Source organism: Vigna radiata, chromosome 1 (genome assembly GCF_000741045.1).
Source record: "Vigna radiata var. radiata cultivar VC1973A chromosome 1, Vradiata_ver6, whole genome shotgun sequence".
Lineage (NCBI taxonomy): Eukaryota > Viridiplantae > Streptophyta > Magnoliopsida > Fabales > Fabaceae > Vigna > Vigna radiata.
Window position 1 is genome coordinate 8,287,225 of NC_028351.1, and position 20,087 is coordinate 8,307,311.

A 20,087-nucleotide genomic window follows, 5' to 3' on the forward strand; every position below is an offset into this window, starting at 1 on the left:
TATGGATTTGTACTTGAATGATAACTTTCATATAATACTAAAATAAATGAAAAATAATTAATATCATATGATTTCTACACAAATAGTTAATTTAAATATTGAATGATATAAATTATAATAAATGTTTAAAATTATGTTGTTATAAAACAAGGATAAAATGTAGAATCAATTATACTTGGTTGCAAAGAAAATTTGAAAGTGAGTATCCATGGAACTTCAATGTGGTTACAAAACTCCAAACCAGGGGAAAAAAAAAACTAAAAACCAAAACCAGTCACATTCATCTAATGTGTTGTTTTGTTCCTAGAAAATTACCTAGGAAATTACAAAATAATTCCTGCATACAATAAAAACTAAAGTAAACAGCATTTAACTCATATCTCTATAAAGTAAAATAAACTAAAACTGCATTTAACTAAAATAAACTAAAATAGTCATCTCCACACGCAGCTTTGGACTTGAGTATACTCATGTCCTTCACATGCAGCTATTAGACATGTCTCAATATCATCAATCTCGGTATAGAGTAATTAGAGTTCATCATTTCACAACAAATATTTATATCCATTCCATCCATTCATATTGACTATAAATGCAAAATCATCCATTCAAACCATACATTTTTAAGGATAGATCTCTTTGTAACCATTCGATTATTCTAATGTATCGTATGATCATAACATCACAAAAATACAAGTACAAGGATAGCTCCCCTACCTTTCAACATACTCGACATGTAATCAGAATAACCTATCCAGTCATACAAATTCTGCACAAAATAAAGAGATAAATTAGTTCCCCTTTGTTTTTCGTTATACCATTACAGTAAATATACACACAATTCCTTTACTCTCTCTTGTTTGATTGCCTTCGTGTGAGTGTGCATTGTGAGAAAGTTAACATGATGCACCTTATCTTCTTTATACCCAAAGACTAAAAAATCACATCAATGAAACTGGTTAATAATTTAAAGTTGTAAATAGAACATTATTAGAAACAAAATACTTTAATATCTTTATAATAATTATGTGTGTATTCCATCCACTGAGGCACGAATGACTTTAAGAAAATAAAATTCTTCACTCTAATCACAAGACTCGCATGCTTTCTAGACATTAAACAAACCCCAGTAGGAAGTCGAAAAACAAACCAGACAATTTCAAATGAACCCATGTTGTTAAAAGAGTTCAAAACATCATAAGTAAATCATCGTAGGCACAATGGCATGAATTTAAATATACCTGGAGAGGAGTTCCAATCAAAAGCACACGGTGTTTGTTGGAAAATTGCATCAATGAAGAAAAACTCAGTCACTAAGGTGGCATTGCTGTTTCAAACTCTCCATGTTAATAATAAAGTGATGGAAGACAAATATAACAGAAGGGAATAAACAAAAATTAAGTATCAAGTCCCATTATAAGAGCAGTTATATCACTTCTATCTACAAATGGGGCAGCACCTACACAAAGAAAGTTTGGTTTCAATATCCATTACTTTTCGGTAAAGGCCCCGTCAATGATTCTCTCCAATTATAATTATTGATATAGCTGGGCAAGCATGTAATGGTTCCTACATGAACAATTGATCATTACCGAGCAGTAGAAAGTATGTAACTGGTGACAAAGCTACAGAAGTGATTCACTGAAAATAAAGAAGAAATGATATACCAGTTTAACATTTTCACACGTCAGATATGCTGATTGCTCTGCTAGTGAAGATGGGTTTGATGACAAGGAATTATGAGAAATTGAAATGCTTGATGGATTCAAAAAACTATGAAGCTCATCAAAATTTAAGGATTCACTAAAAATAAAGAAGAAATGAACATCGTTCAGCGTTCAAAAATTTGAGCTTCCCCTGTCAACTTAATTATTATATCATTAGCCGTCAGCTCAATTTGAAGAATTTTATACATCACATACAATCTCTGATCAGCAAAGCAATGCTCATCAAATCCAATAAGTATTTGATTAATATTCTTCAAATCAGGCAGATCGGTGACGAGCCGAAGAAACTGGCACGGATCGACTGGCGAACCGGACCTTAGACGCAGCGGAAGACCGGAAACGGAGAACCTAGGGTTTAGGGTGGTTTGTTCGGTATAAGTGCTAAGTTTAGGGATCTGAAGTGTTTTAATCGGTGAAAAAGAAGGTTTCACCGACTGAACCGAAGACTGGAACGAAAATGGAGTTTGGTTCGGTGAAAGTGAAGGAAACCGAGGAAAACGTTCGGTTAAAGTGAAGGAGATGATGATGAGAAGGTGGATCTAGGAAGGAAAAACAAATTTACCGGTGGATAGGATGGGAATCTGTGGTGGAAGACATTGGTCTGTGAAGAAACCCTAGCTTCCAAGCAGAGAAAGGTGAGAGAATGGTTCCGTGGTGTGTGAGAATGAAAATGCAGCGTAGGAAATAAGGGCTGACGCTGATTGAGCCATGCGGCTGAAGTTGAGTGGTGTTTAGGTGGAGGAGAGAGAAATATCTGATGTTGGAGAATGAAAGAATGGTACGTGAGTGGAAGGTGGTTGAGGAATCCCTTGGATTCTTCAGCCTTGACTTTCAAGGAATTAATTCTGGAGTAATCTCAACAGGAAATTAATTCATTATCTCAAAAGTCCCTACAAGATGTGTTAGCATGCCTATATATAAGGCTAAATGTACCACATGCCTAACACATTGTACACATCTCTAATACAAGTAAAAGAAATACTAGACTAAGGAAATTGGGCTTGTGCCCAAGTCATCATAGCTGTCGAGCCTTAAGAGCGAATTTTGGAGCCACTATAATAGAAGGTAGACTATGTAAGTCTAATTGGTAATCTATGCCACTATAATTGACTCTCTGTTTAAAGATTATCTTGCAAAAGAGACTTATGATATGATTATTAAAATGATCTCAAACAACATCATGCCTGGTGTTTATATCTAAATTGTAATCATCGATGCTTTATGTAAGGAAAGAAAGATAAAAGAAGTGTTTATATGATAGTTTTGGCATCACTGTCTTGAATACTTCAAATGCTTTGTCTATATGATAGTTTTTGCAAAAAGCCTATATCAAGGTATAAAGTGCTAAACACATGTTTCTCTTCTGCATATTCTGAAAGAGATTCATGGCCTCATCCACTCTTTCACTCTTACATAATCCATTAATCATGATATTATTGCTGTAAACATTAGGAATTATTCCAATTTGGGTCATAGCATTAAATGTGTTTAGCACTTTGCACCTTGTTAACTAAAATATACCCATCCATCAAAGTGCTAAAGGTAACAATGATATATGCACTTTGATGGATGGCTATATTTTAGTTAACAAGGTGCAAAGGGCTAAACACGTATTTAATGCTATGACCCAAATTGGAATAACTCCTAATGTTTACAGCAACAATATCATGATTAATAGATTATGTAAGAGTGAAAGAGTGGATGAGACCATGAATCTCTTTGAGAAAATGCACAAGAGGAACATGTGTTTAGCACTTTACATCTTGATACAAACGTTTTGCAAAAATTATCATATAGACAAGACATTTGAAGTATTTAAGACAATGATGCAAAAACTATCATATAGACACTTCTTTTATTTTTTTTTCTTACATAAAACATCGATCATTACAGTATATATATAAACATCAGGCATGATGTTGTTTGACATCACTTTAATAACCATATCATAAACCTCTTCTACAAGATTATCTTTGAATAAAGAGTCAATTACACAGTACATTGCCACAATAGACTTACATAATCCGTGTTCTATTATTCTGAGCAACTTGATAGCAGCAGCTTTTGTGACTTCATTATTAAGACAAAGACCTTTAATGAGGGTACTTAAGGTTACGACATCGGGATGATAACCAAGTTTGAGAATTTTGGCAAGAACAGAGAAGGCAAAGGTCATTTGATGTAAATGACAGAAACAATTGATGACGATGCTGAAAATGACAAGATTACTCTGAATTCCCTTGAGTTCCATTTCCTTAAAAAGGGAAATAGTTGTAGAATAGTGTTTCATCCTTGTAAGAGATCCCAAAATCTTCTCAAATTGGTAGATGGGAGGAACAGGACGCATATGAAACATGCTACGAAATTGGGAGACCAGGTCCCGAACATTGTCATGGTCAAGTGAAGGAGACTGAGAGTGATAGTGTAAGTGAAAGGAAGTGAAGAAAGAAGGGTTTGGAAGAAAAGGAAAAACCTTAGAAATGAAATAAGAATCTCTAGCGTGTGAGAGTCACGGCAAGGAAGGTTAGGCGGAGGTAGAATCCGATCCATGGTTGGCGCTGCGTCAGGCGGTGAATGGCAGCCTGTTCGGTGGAGGTGACGGCGAACAGTTCCGCCGGTGGTGGTGGCTTCGAGCTCAAAAGGGAGAGCTATCTCTCTCACGCGAAGAGGGAAGAGAAGCTGAGCTTGGAGCTGTGGTCGTTGATGGTCCTGATGGTAAGTAGTGGTTGCGCTTGGCGGTGGTCCGACTAGGGTTTCCTGTGACGATGACTCGTGGCGGCAGCAGCAAGTGCCTTCACCGGCAACGGTTAAGACGCACTGCGGAGGGGCAAGATCGTTATCTCTTCGAAGCAAGAGGAGAGAAGGGGATTGACGCCATGGCCGGCGGTGACTACGGGGGTGTGGCGTCGTCGGCGACGACGAGACTGGAGTAGGTGGTGGCGCGGTGGCTGGTTTCGAATTGATGGTGCTGTGAGTAGAGCTGTCAAACTAGCCCATTTAATAGGTCCTGGCCCTAACCCATGTGGGTTGGGGCCAAAAAAGCCCACAGGGCCAAAAAATATTTTATTGAAAAAGCCCACAGGGCTAAAAAGCCTCAAAGCCCTATGGGTCAGGGCCAGCCCATGGGCTTTTCTTTTTACCAAATTTCTAAAAGAATCAAATGCAGTTAATCTGTAATACCACTCAATCAAATGCACTTGGTTAACCAATTCGGCGTTACATTAGAATGCCAGATACTCCGCGTAACAACAGATACTAATAGGATTTAGAATTTCACTGGACGCTCTCAATACGTTATTCAAAGGGCGTGGAGCTTCCTCTGACTTTGCAGCAAGAAAAAAGCAACAGTAGCAATCAACTGTAACACAAAATTAATGTTAATAGAAAATCAGTTTGGCCACAGAGATGCAAGTTGAAGGAAAAAATTAAAAGTAACATTATACAATTTCAATAAAATAGCAAGCACTAACTACATACAAATCCATAACAAAATTTCTAAGAATTTATAGATTATAATTGTAGAAAAATATTCATGGATGACACAGACCTCATTGAAGCATATAAGAAAAGTAAAAAATAGATTTAGAGTTACCAGGACAAATAGAAACTCACAAATATATCATGGCATTAACATTAACTATTCAGATTGATCATTTAACTACAGATCTCAGGTGATCCTTTAAACAGAATAGGGCTACCAGGATCAACATGCAATTCTATTTATGCATCTGGTTAATTCATTTTTATGATATTTTACCATGTTTCATGTATTAAGGAAATATAAAAGTATATTATACTATCATTAAATAAAAAGATAGGATATAGTAAAAAGAGATAAAGAGAAATATAGAGATTGGTCAGGTGTTTAAGAATAAAGATGATAGTTTTATGACCTTGTAACGGAGCCTGCACATGTGGCCTTTAGTAGAAAAGACTTTGATTGATCTCTCAGTGCAGAAGGAAACCTTGTCTGTGGAAATGAAGAGAAGACCTGCTAAAGGGCCTGATGTGGTTGACAGATAGCACGGTGAAGCTTTCAAGAGTTTCTCTCCATTTCCCACTCTGAAGAAATGCTTGAACACTTTCTTCACTCCACCAACTTGAACAATTTCAGCACCCAGACTCAACTTTCCCATAACAGTCTCACTTATAGTTGGCCCCAGTCTCACTGAAATTTCATCAATGTCAAAATGTCAAAATGCTTGAAAGCTAGAATCTACTGTGTAATTAACCTCTGCCACCTTGTAAGTGCATGCATGTTTTACTCACCGTGTTCACGTACTTCTTGCGAAAAGCTATCAACTTTCCTTCCAATAACAAGCTTGTTTATGAGAGAAAATATGCTACCTGAAACATAATGTTCATTAAACCATTGCACATGATCAAATTTACATCCTTCGCATCTCCTACCCCGACTACCCTCTCCATGTTCACCTGCAAAATCACCAATTTCAGACAATCAAAACCAGAACAGCAAAACCAAACCCCCCAAAAATCACTATGTAAGGTGGACCTACATTTGTAGCCTTCAAATTTCTACATGTGGCTTCAGCTCTTTCCATCACTGAATTAATAAGGTGTATACTGTACTTTTCCATAGCATCAATAAATCATTGGAAAAGATATACCCTGTAAAACATTACCAACTTAGTCAATAACATGATTTTAAGATAAGGTGCAAACAATATAATTACATAATAAGAAAGTGTAGTTAATCAAGTAACCTGCAGCATCCAAGGAGTAGAAAGCAGAGGGTGGCCTGACATAAAGAAGCACAAGCTTGTTGGTATGATCAATGTTAACTCTGACAATGTTAACAATTTTACTCTGTCATTGAGACTGCAGGAAAAAAGGAAGAAAAGGAAAATATAAGCATTATAATACCGAGAACTCTTCTCTTCAAGCACCAATTATACCTCAAAAATCAAGAAACTATTAAACACATAAACGACCCTGACCAATAAAAGTGATTGTGTTTATTAGGAGGAGAATCACATGGGTTGAAACTTTTAACATAAAAAACATGGTGCCATTTACACTGAAATAATGAAACAGATGCAGTTGCGCTTGTTCTAAAGAGTCCCTTTCAAATGTTCAAAAACGAAATAAATGGGTGCGTTTGGAAAAGCAAGAAAGTGAAAATTCAATTAAGCATATCACAAAATTCACCTAGCCATATATCACAATTAATCATCATCTGGGAGCCACTCATCAAACGGACCAAACTCTAAAATCAGATTGTGGGTCCGAAAATTTATTCTCACCCTTTTCAGCTTACTAACCCCATCTCACCAACAACATTATTAGATATCACGAAAAACATTAATTTAGATGGCATATGCTATAAATATACAGCTTCTGATTTTTCTAGGTTATGCTCTTGTTCAGTTCAAAATCGGGTTAATTTCATAAGAAAAACCTAAATCAGAGAGGTAAATAAGTATGAAGTTGATGAGAAAGGAAGTGGGTACCTCCAAAATGGAATGGACCGTGTGAAATCGACAAGCAAGAGCATGATTGAGAGAATGGTCGAATTAGGTTTTGCCCTTCTTGCAAATTTTGAGGTTGAAGCTGTCGTGCCGTTGAGCTCGTAGCGTTTCTTCAGACAGAAATAAATGGGAATGGTTCAGCGTTTGCACAAAAGAAACTGAAGTTCTGGGGTCAGGGGGTTGACCCGGCCCTGATTCAATCCCAACCCCTTTTTTGGGGCTTTTGGGGCTTTTGGGGCTTTAGAAAAGCCCCTTAAGACGAGGGCCAGAAAAAAATGGGCTAACTGTAAAGGGGGTTAGGGCTGGCCTCGGAGCTAAAAAGTTAATTGACAGTTCTAGCTGTGAGACCTTAGGTCTTGAGGGAATTGAATGAGTGGGAAACGAGGGAGATAAGTGAGAACCCTGATTTTCTGAATTGAAGGGATCCTGGGACGTTGGGCCAAACCCAAAAGCGAAAGCCTTCTTTCGCTACCCCCGTTTCTGCTAATTTGCGCCGCATGTCCCATTCGTTGATGACAAGAGAAAAGCCCCTCTGCACCCCCACTAATGCTAAGCCGCGCCTCTTTCCAATTGGGCTTAGGCCTAGTCTGCAATTGGAAACAAATTTAGACACCCCATTCTCATTTTTACACCCCTAGCCACTTGGGCTGAGGCCCAATTAGTTTTTTAAAAATAGTTTGCTCACCCATTTTCTTATTTAAGCACCTTTGCAATTTCTTTCTTTACTTTGTTGTTATTTATTTTATTTTAATTTTTATTTATTTATCTTTTAATTCTATTTTTATTTTTTATTTTATTTTTATTTTTATTTTCTCTTTTTTATTTTAAATATTTATCTACTTTTTAAGTATATGAATATCAAAAACAACAAAAATATTTTTTAAAAAAGGGTCTAGCACACGTGTGACCGCAAGCGTCGTCCTTGTGCTGGAAACTTTTTTCCTTTGCTTTTAAAAAAATAAATAAAAAAAATATTTCTAAGCTATAAGCACACGTGCGACCATTTGCGTAGGCATTGTGCTGAAAATCTTTTCTTTTTCTTTCAAAAAATCAACCAAAAATATATTTCAAAAGGTTTAAGCACGTGTGCGACCATTCGCATAGTCCTTGTGCTAAAAACTTTTTTAATCTTTTTTCAAACAAATTAACAAAAATTGATTTTAAAAGGTTTAAGCACACGTGCAACCATTCTGTCGGCCTTGTGCGGAAAACCTTTTTCTTCTTCTTTCAAAAAATCAACAAAAAATTATTTTAAAAGGTTTAAGCACACGTGCGACCATTCCGTCGGCCTTGTGCTGAAAACCTTTTTCTTATTCTTTCAAAAGTTAACAAAAACTATTTTAAAAGATTTAAGCACATGTGCGACCGTTCGCGTAGGCCTTGTGCTAAAACCTTCCTTTTTTTTATAAAGACATCAAAATACAAAACATTCTTTTCTAAACTACGAATAATCTTTCAGCCAGAACTACGTAATCCTTGATTCTCCATCAAAAATGGAGATACATAGGAGCAAGGCTAGTCCTTGTCAGGGTCACTTCCCAAAAAAATCAAAATTTATCCACAATTTTTTTCAAGCAAATTTCCCAAACAATTTCTCAAACAAATCATTTTCAAAAAGTTTAAAGAATTACGTAACCTGATTTTTCATTCTGAATGAGAATAAGTAGGAGCAAGGTCAATCCTTGTTGGGCACAAAAAACATAAAAAATATTTTGTTTTCTTTAGAATTTTATTTTCGGGGATGATTAAACATTTTAAAAACCACATCACATTCGCATACTTAATTAAAGGTACTGCTAGTGCAGGCGTTGTAAGGTGCTAATACTTTTCCTACACGTAATCGACTTCCGAACCCATAATCTGGTTTTCATGGACCTTACCTTATCATTTTATGGTTTTTCCGTAGTTTTCCAGAATAAACTATGGTGGCGACTCCAAAACTTTTTTTCAAAATCGTCTTTCTTTTTTTTTATCGTCGTCCCGTTGCGATTCCGATTGCAACAGACAGAGAAAGCCAAAATTATTTGGCTTGCAGAAATTATATTTTCACCCTACACTTCCAATATTTTATCCACACTTTTCAAAATTACAATTTTAACCTTAACATTTTATTATGCACCTTTAACTTTTTCAAAAATTTCACTCTTGGATATTTTATCTTGTATTTCCAACACTTCATTCTACACTTTTAATTTTTTTATAAAATTTCTTTTTAACTTTAATAAATATTTTTTTTAACTTTTTCTATTTTTTATTAAAGTAACCATACAACTCTTTAATAGTGCATCCTTCTAACAAATTATTAAAACTTTGTTTGTTATTTATAACTTAATAACTATTTAATTTAATTTAAAAATCTAATATAATTTACTAATTTTTTTTATATTTTAATAATTATTAAAATATAATTTTTATTATTATAATAATTATATTAAAAATATAAAACTAAGATAATTAAAATAAAAGTAAAAAAAAAATAAAAATAAAAAAGCAAAAATAATAATATAAAGTTTGATTTAATATATATAAAAATATTAAATTATATTAAAATGTTAAATTAAATTAAATTATTATTAAATTTTAAATAGATAATAAAATTTTTAAAAAAATAATCATCGGATACCAATATAAGATACCATAGTTATCGGATTTTCAATTCTAATAAGAAAGTTTTTAAATATTTGTTTTTTATTTATAATTTATTAATTCTTTAATTTAATTTAAAAATTTAATATTATTTAATATATTTTATATTTAAATAAATATTTAAATATTATTTATATTATTATAATAATAATATTAAAAAATTAAAATTAAAGTAATAGTAAATAAGAAATCTAAAAAATTTTAAATCTTATTTCATTAATTTAATATTTTGATATAATTTAATATATTTATATATATTAAATCAGATTTTATATTATTATTTTTATTACTTTTATTTTAGTTATTTTAATTTTAACTTTTTTAATATGACTGTTATAATAATACAAATTATATTTTAATAATTATTAAAATATGAAAATATATTAAATAATATAGATTTTTAAATTAAATTATATATTTATTAAATTATAAATAAGAAACAAAGTTTTAAATTTTTTTATTAAAAAAAATGTAGAGTTAAAGGATTCCATAGTTACTTTAATAATAAGAAAGAGAAAACGTTAAAAATATTTATTAAGGTTTAAAAAAAAATTGAAAAAGTTGGAGATGCAAAATGAAACATTGGAGATGCAGGTTGAAACACCTTATAGAAATTAATGCAACGTAACACACCCAAATGTTCTTTATAATTAGATTTAGAGCCATAGATGAAAGGTTTGTTTGTTTTTTTTTTTAATTCAAAAGGAAGCTTTGGAATGTGTTTATTTCCCAAGGTACATCCAAGCATGCAAGAAAATAGTTGGAACAAATTTAATAAATATTTTTATCTCAATTTAAGAAGTAAGCGTTTGATATATTTATATGATTTAGTAGTTATAAAGATACTTAAAACCTGAACCTAATTTATTTTGGGTTTAATGGTATTTTTGGTTTCTATTTTCATTTCAGAATTTTAAATAGGGTTCCAACTTTTTTGACATTTCAATTAGGTCTTTATTTTTGTACAAATGAATTAAATAAAAATTTTCCGTCAAATTGATCAAACGTCGTTAAGGAAGGTGTTACATGGCATGCTGACGGTATACATGTGTAAGGAAATTTGACATGCTGACACCCTCATTGTCGGCGTGGTGGTCGACCACTCGATCTGGTGGTCGGCCACTCATTCCAATGGTCGGCCTGATGGTTTGCTTCTTAACAAGAAATTGATGACATGGATGATCGTTCGGCTTGTGTCAAAAGACCGTTCGATTTGTTCCTTAACAAGACATTGATGACATTGTTGACCGTTTGGCTTGTGTTAAAGACTATTTGATTTCTGTTCGGTCAGTCTCAATACCACCAGGTCGACCACTAGGTCGAGTAGCCAACCATCAGGCCGAGTGGTCGACCACCAAGCCGATGGTTTGTTCCTTAACAAGACATTGATGACATGGATGACCGTTCGGCTTGTGTTAAAAGAGCGTTCGATTTGTTCTTTAACAAGACATTGATGACATGAATGACTTAACAAGACATTGATGACATTGATGATCGTTCGGCTTGTGTTATAGACCGTTCGATTTCTGTTCGATTAGTCTCAATAGCACTAGGCCGACCACCAGACCCAATGGTCGACCACCAGACTGCGTGGCCGACCACCAGGGTGTCAGCATGCCAAATTCCCTTATACATGTATACTGTCAACATGCCATGTAACACCCTCCTTAGCGACGTTTGATCAATTTGACAGAAAGTCTTTATTTGATTCAATTTTACAAAAATAAGGATCCATTTGAGACGCCAAAAAAGAAAGAGACCTATTTGAGATTCTTAGCGAAAATAGGGACCTAAAGTGACATTAAACCTAATTATAAAGAATACATGTAAAAGAAAACTTGTACCACCAATTTTTTTTAATTTAAATGACTCTTTAATAGCTTCATAGACACCATATCGAGTGTTGATTAATTGCACTGCACTTGTGGAATCGCTGTCCTGTTTGCATGTCCTAGTTAGGATCTACCAAGGCAAATCTCATTCTCAAATTACATGAATAAAGAGATTTTTTTTTAATTACGAAAATAGATAAGTTGTGTAGAGATTGCACGACTTTAAATTAGAAAATCGTCTATTTTCAATCAACTTACAATTTGATACTACTGAAAAATAAAAGTCATCACTGAAAAATAAAAATTGTCAATTTCCTAACAATTTCAATATGTTATAATAGATTACAATGAATAAATAATTATTTACTTTACGCTAAAGTTACATACAGACAAAATAAGTAATTTTCATCAATTACTAAATCTGTGTAGTCGATTATAACTAAAATCGTTTTGTCTTCTAACAACTTCAACTTAAGGTAATCGATTATCTATTCATTGTAATCTATTACAATGATCTTTAACTTTTCGGTAGTGTCAAATATGAAAACGGTTAAAGATTCATGATTTTTTTCATTTAAAGTCATATAACTTCCACACGATTTTCTTAAAAGAACCCGTCTATCCTTGTAATTTATGAATGAGATTTGCCTATGCACGTAAGAAAACCACTAATTTTCTTTATAATTTGGCGTTATTATCCTCGAGGACACTGATTTGATGAATAACCATGTCACTAAAGAAAACCAAACTATACAAACTGTAATAAGTCTCATCTGGTTAAGTTCCTAAACTAGTTCTAGAAACTCATGAAAAGTGTTCGCTCACGAATTTTAGTAGTAATGAGGTGGTCACTTTCTGGTTATAAATGCTTCAAACACACATAGACTAATCCTTCTAGATTTTTTCTCAGAAGCATGAACTTTCCTTTTTCTACTGTATTGTCTTTTTGTAACTTTTGTCATGGAGTCAGTGAGCACAATGGGTTCAAAGATCTACGTCCAACATTGGCTGCCAGTAGGTTATATGTCCCTCTCAATCATACCACTATTCATCATTATTTAATATGCTATATATACATTTCTCAAAACCTTAATTACACTATTATCTTTCACCTCAACCACAAATTTTTGTCTTTAATATTTCAATTATATATATAACTGAGTTATTATAAGTCTACTATTATATACTTTATTATATATATCAGTGTTTCATTAATTATAATTGTGGAAGGCTAAAACAATGGGCCAATTTTTCCTTTGTATACAGTACATGCATGGATTCTTACTGGTCAAGTTGCAATGCATTTCAAAATTTATTTAGGGTTTGAGGGAACATAAATTAATGGTTTCATTGTGATGTGATGCAACTTGTGGCAGCTGCCAGATATTTTAAGGACACATGGACCTAACTCTATTAAGATAAAAAAATTAAAATAAAAAAAATGAGTATTTTACTTTTATAGTGCAGAAATTACACTATCTATTTGTCTATGTCTATGACAAAAAAATTTGCCCATGTTTGTAGATATTCACTAAACATCAAAAATAAAAATAAAACTTTAATTTATATTTTATTAAATTAAATTTAATTAAAATTATTATTAATTTATATTTTATAAGGTTAAATTTAATTAAAATTAAATTTTAATTTATCTTTAATTTATATTAATTATATATATTTTTTATAATTTTATTTAAATTTTATTTTAATAATTTATAAAAATATATATATTTTTTAATTATTTACGGGTATCCACGGATATCTGCAGATTTTAAAATAACTTTGAATAGTTTTTAAACGGATATCTGTTGAAATAACAGATCAGATAACGGGTGAATTTTTTTTTGTCGACTCAATACTAGTAGGCATTATCCGTACCCTATCCGACCTATTTAAAAAAATTAAAATAAAAAAAATTAGTATTTTACATTTATATTGCAGAAATTACAGTATATATGTATTTGTCACTCTCTGAATTAAACAGTATTACTGAAAATACAGAAATTAAGTTATATTTTTACAACTTGATAATAATGTGTTTTATATTTTTTAACAAAGAATATAAGTTTATTAGGCTGATTAATTAATGTATAGCTTAATGCATGGTTTTGAGCTACTATATATCAGTAGCAGCCCTCACACAAGTTGTGCAACTTGATTTCTGGGACCATTCATCTGTATTATCCAAACTACTTTTATTAACTTCACCCTATTCCAACTGCATATATTTCAAACACTAATAATTAAGATTTATTGCTATTTTTTTATATTTAATTTAATATTGACTTTTTTTTGCTATTATTTTTGTTGTTTTTAATCACATTAATAATAATAATCATAGCAATAATAGTAAGGTTTAAATTTTTAGTTTTCATAATTTAGAAACTTGCAATTAAGTCTGGTAATTTTGTTTTATTATTGACTCCTAAAAAATTTAATATTTTTTAATTAAACTTTTGTCATTAAAATTTTCATTTAATTAGATCATGTGACGGTTAAGTAGGTAATATGAGTATTATTTTATCCATTACCATTCTTAGTTTTTGTCACATGTATTCTATAATTTTTTTATTTTATAATTTTGTAATTCTATAATTCTATACTACAGTCCATTTTCACATCCTGTGTTCATGTTGTTGTTCTAACATTGTAATACGCCACATGTTTTCGGGTCTTGTTTTCTTGCAAGAAGAAGGAATCTTCTCCTCTCTTCAAATTATTGCTTGCCCACATCACAATATTATTTTTATAATTAAAATAATAACTTATTATCACTATCGACCTTTTTCAGAAAATAAAAATAAAAATAAAGTTGTCTTATAATGGGCACTGTGGCTTATTGACTTTTGTTTTTGGCTGCTGCCTCTATCATATAGCAAATATATTGTCCTATTTCAACTCTCACCATTATAAAAAATAGATTGAAAAGATTCCCAACTTTTAAAATCAGAGGTACCATCAGCATTAATTTGGATGTTCTTAAATAAAATAATTTTAAAAATAAAAATAAAAAAATTAATTACGAATAATTTATATCTAATGTAGTTTATTTTCATTAACCAATTTATGTTTTAATACAATTCATCATTTTAATCACCATAGAAAAAAAAATACTTACGTAATAGTAACGTAAACAATATGAAAGATGCTCAGCATTGAATAAGCTTGTCAACACTAGACAAAATGAATGACAGAACATTCTTCTGAAATGTTTTTGTTAATTTCCTTCCATTATACCAGAATTTTTAACGTAGCCACCATAGCTAACGATAAAAATAATATATATGTTCCCTGTGGTTTTACCAGAATTTTTATGAAAGACTGAAACTGAGATTTATATAATAATTTTTAAAGATTAAAATTGTTTGATTCCAGTTGGGTAAAAATTAACTGGTTAATTAGTGAGAAAAAAGATATCTTATAAAAGTATTATAATTTTTAATTAAAATGGTTTCAAATCCTCATATTACTGATTCTTGTTTTATTAGTTTTTTTCTTCACTTTCTAAATATTATAGTTTTGACGTCTCCTATTTTTTACTATGATCTAAAATAATTTATTATGATAAAGTATAATATTTATTAACAATAAAGACATTTTATCTCTTTACCTCTATATAAGCATGTATTTTTTTTTTTTATGAAACTGTTTATTTCTTTGTATATCAACTCTGTACATTCTTTCGTATTCACTTTTATTTAAATACTTTCATTTCATGAAATAAAGGACTTCACTCCCCTGACATTATAACATCTTATATTTTTAAACTAAATGATTTCACAAGCTTTAAAATAATTGTCTAATGTAAAGAAAAAAAATAGTTATGTTAGTGTTTTGTAAAAAAGAAAGGTAAGATTTAAAATAACTTTCATTTTTCTTTTTTTTTAATGTGTGACATCCATATTTTTCTTAATAGTTTAAAATCTTATTATTTAAGAATTTGACTTGTTAATATCCAAGAATAAAATTTTTTGATTATGATCGCACACAGAAATCTTAATTCCTCATATAACCTATTAATACATCTAAATTCATTGATTCATCCATCTAATAAAACACATGCAAAGACATATAGGTTTGAAAAACAAATCAACATACATGAAACATAGTCATCACACTCCAGACATACCACATTGAAAAAAATAATAATATATATATATATATATATATATATATATATATATATATATATATGGAAAGAACTATTTATATAATTTGATTTGATTGTGTTTGGAGTGATAGGAACACAAAATTAACTTGATAAATTATGTTATTATGATACGGTGTTGTGTAAAACCAGACGCATGAGAAAATAATATAGGAATTTTCGAAATGTTTTTGAAAAAATAAAAGAGTATATTTTTAGATTTTTTTTTTAACATTATTATAAGTTGTAATTGGATTACTCTTTATTTTTCCATGATTTTAAATATTTTTATAATTATGAAATAAAGTTTTTAATTTTTCACTATTTCGTAATGGTATTAAAAGTCGTTTTTCTTAAGTTAATTAATTACACATAGCATCTTAAAATGGTGTGTTACATGAATTATTAATGCAAAATTGTTGTTTAACGTCACTCCTTAGACGTCAACTATGAAATGGAGAAACATATATGACTAACCGATGACATTTTCATAAATAAGTTGGTCATATAGACGTCGGTCGTCCTACAAACCGACGTCTACGATAGTGTAGATGTCCATTTCACCTTAAACAGACGTTCATGGGTCTAACAGGTAGGTGAAGAGTCAGTATATTTCAACCATATAGACGTTGGTTACGAGGGGGCTCGATGTCTAACTAGCTGCAATTAATGCGACTCAACTACCTTGTAGGCACGTAGACGTCACTTGGTACATGACTGATATCTATATGACAACAATTAATGTGATTCACCTACCCCGCAGGAAAATAGACGTCCGTTTCTTCAAGATCGACGTACATAAACGTCAGCCACCCAGGTCCCCGTCGTCTACTGGACTGACCGGTTACTGAAAAGTCACTTCGTTTAGTGCTTTAGACATCAACTCCCCCAATATCTGACGTCTAAATGGCCTGAAAAAAGGTAGGTGAAAAGTCTTGTGGACGTTAGATTAGTGATGTAGCTGACGTCTATAGACGTCGGTTGGTACGATGATCGACGCATAAATTCAACTTAAATAAACCGCGAACTCGTAGTAACTCGCACATAACCTTCTTCCTCCTCTCCTTTTTTGTCTCTCGCAGTTACGCGCACAATCTTCCTACTCCTCTCCTTTTCTCTCTCTTGCGGTATTCCATTGCAGGTGAGTTTTTTTTTTATTTCAACCGTTTAAACTTTTTTTTAGTCCGATTAAAATGGTGTCTTGATCGTTTATCATCTAATAACCGATTAAAATATGTTTTCGTTGTGTTTTAGTGCAGTTTTGGTCCTTTCTTTGGGTATCGTAGTATCACATTCTCCCATTGCTAGCTTCTTCACAAGAAAAGCGGCGTCTTTTGGATGTTTTATGGTGTTTCGACCCAAAATGGAACTTGGGTCCTTGTCTAGTTCGTGTCACCGTAATTTTTTTTCCTTTTGCGGTTGAATGGGAACTAGGCATGGACCTAGGTTCTGTTTTAGGTTAAAATGTCATAAGAGATGCAAAAGACGCAAGCTTTTTTGGTGGGGAAGCTAGCGAAAGGAGAGTGTGGTACTAGACTATCTAAAGACAAGATCAAAATTGCACTAAAACACAACCGCTATATTAGACGTCGGTTAGTGCTATGTCAGATGTCTATAGTGACCATAGACGTCGATTAGTGTCTTGTTTGACCTCTATATATTCCCGTAAACGTCGGTTAAGGCATAGGCTGACGTCTATATAGTGCCATTAGACGTCGCTTGAGGCCTAGACGGACGTCTATATAGTGGCCTTAGACGTCGGGGATGACATGAAATGACGTCTAAATAAACGTCGGTTATTATGAATTTCGACGTCCCATTAACGTCACCCATATAGGCGTCAGTTGTGGAAGTTTCGTTAAAAGCCCAAAATAGCAGACGTCTAAAGTCATTTATGTAACATCCCATTTTGATATTATGACACAAGTCAAAAGCAATTCATTATGTTCTAAGTAGAAATACTTATAGGAAATTCCCTATAATTCTTATACCAGGGGAAATAAATCTTAGTCCATTACATCCAAATGTAAGGCATTTATTACAAACTTGTAAAATCAAACTCAATAAATCAAATAAATTGAAAATGTTTGAAAGAAAACAAAATAAATCTTTNCCAGTTTCTCCCAACTACTTGCCGCTCTAATCATCAACTGGAACATNTGTAATAACGTCTGCTCCCGTATAACAACACGAATTATACGATCATCGCGTTCCCATACACAAACAATAAGGGTAAGCTACCATATTCATCACATAATAAAATATCAACATAATAGTTGGCAATCATCAAAGTAATACTAGAACATAACATATTTAATCAATTATCCATCACAACTCAACCAATCCAATATGACACTTTGTCTCTTGGTACTCTACTGTACGAAACCTGTTCACCAAAACAGGATACCTGTTCACCAAAACAGGACACATAAACCTGTTCACCAAAACAGGACAACACCTGTTCACCAAAACAGGACAACACCTGTTCACCAAAACAGGACAACACCTGTTCACCAAAACAGGACAACACCTGTTCACCAAAACAGGACAGTCGAACTCTTCTACCGTCTCTTATAAACGAAGGACATCATTTTCAGTTTATCCCTTCTAAAAACAAAACACAATTAACGGAAATTTCTCATACGTATTTAACCAAACTAACATGCATCAACATCAAATCTTTAATGATATATATAACAATCCTAAAATAATATCTAAAATAAAATAAAATCGAAGGAAGTAACATAAATAATATCTAAAAGCCTAAAATGCTTACTATGCGTTATCTAATACTTTCATGATAAAAAAGAATACTTGATAATCATTACTGTATCATGCATATAATGTAATATTATAATATCTAACATGCATTAATTACAAATTCTATTCTTTCATTATAAAAATAGTTATTTTATAACATTATAAACTTAAATTACTTAACAAATAATAACTACTGGACCTTTTTAATTTGCAGGAAGGGTCACGTGAATTCATTAAAAGCAAAACTACTTTGCACGCAAAACTAGACTTACAATGTATGTTTCTACGTAACCTATTATACGAATCAATCTACATGCAATTACTGTCACTGATTATTTAAAGTACTGCAACCCCATAAACAAGGTCTACTACAATTCAAACTAAGTTATTTAATTAACTTTTTATCCCACGGGAAGATTAGCCAACAAACTATATGTACTTAGAAAAATACACAAGCCAAAACAAGCATACTATCAGAATATCAAAGCTAGGGACCCCACTCACACCAGTACACAATTCACTATCCTGTTTAAATTAAAGCACTGCCTCAGTAGACCAAAAGGAAAGAAAAAAATAATAATAATAATACTTCCTGGTACAAAATCTACCGTAAGAAAAACCACAGACATCATAAATCCTCTGATACCTAAAATATAATCTAATTCCACTAACTAAAACATCCTAATGCCTCATCAACGCATCCTAATTTAACCCCACGAAAGTGACTACCCTTAACACAGTCTATTGCACCACACTCTGCCAGCTTTGGTTTGTCTCAAATATGCTCCTGGTATACGAAATTCTCTAACCTTTCCTGCATAATGTTTATCCTAAGAAAATTAGAAGTTCCCCAACTGTTCCATTNACTCNTAACAATGTTTANNCTCTAGGTATTATAACATCTATCCAGTTCGTAACCACAACCCTCAAAACATAGTGTCATACACCTAAAACCGTGAACACCATTCAAACCAAGCCAACAATGGCCCCAACTTGACATGCTAACCACTCAACCTATAAAACTAAAAAAAAATCATAACTTCATGGATAGAGCCGTCAAAATGGGTCACAACCCGCGAGCCAACCCGGCCCGTCACGGGTTCGGGCCGGGTTGGGTTTGAAAAATACAACTCACTTATATGCGGGTCAGATTTCAACCCGGCTCATTTAGACCCGGCTCATGCGGGTTGAACCCGTGGTGAGCCAGGTTGGCCCACCAACCCACCTACCTAATTTTATTTTCTTAATTTATTATTTTATTCATGAAATCCCAAAAAATAAAATATTTTTTTCACTCACTGTGTATACCAAAAAGTAACCTCTACTCTCACAAATCACTTTCATGGTACTTGCTCTTATTTGACTGTGCTCTCACCCTCACTTCACTAAAATTCTTCAAGGAGCAGGTAAAACACCCTTCCTTTTTTCTTCTCTTTTCTCCACATTTTTGTTTTCTCACTTCTCTTTCTTTTTTTTTTTCAAAAAT

General features: G+C 32.3%; 2 long non-coding RNA genes across 3 annotated transcripts; both read right to left on the bottom strand.

The window, feature by feature from the left end:
- Positions 1–385: 385 nt before the first annotated feature.
- LOC111242074 lies at positions 386–5,598 on the bottom strand. Of its 2 annotated transcripts, XR_002668738.1 has the most exons (3): positions 1,668–5,598; positions 1,242–1,569; positions 386–769 (listed from the first exon to the last, which is right to left on the bottom strand). It is a non-coding gene; the product is annotated as an uncharacterized LOC111242074 (long non-coding RNA). The 2 variants fall into 2 exon arrangements; XR_002668737.1 differs by having other exon boundaries at positions 1,242–5,579.
- A 428-nt stretch (positions 5,599–6,026) lies between these two features.
- Positions 6,027–7,517, bottom strand: LOC106756752. The gene is made up of 4 exons (XR_002668739.1): positions 7,199–7,517; positions 6,452–6,566; positions 6,245–6,356; positions 6,027–6,161 (listed from the first exon to the last, which is right to left on the bottom strand). It is a non-coding gene; the product is annotated as an uncharacterized LOC106756752 (long non-coding RNA).
- Between the last annotated feature and the right edge of the window lie 12,570 nt (positions 7,518–20,087).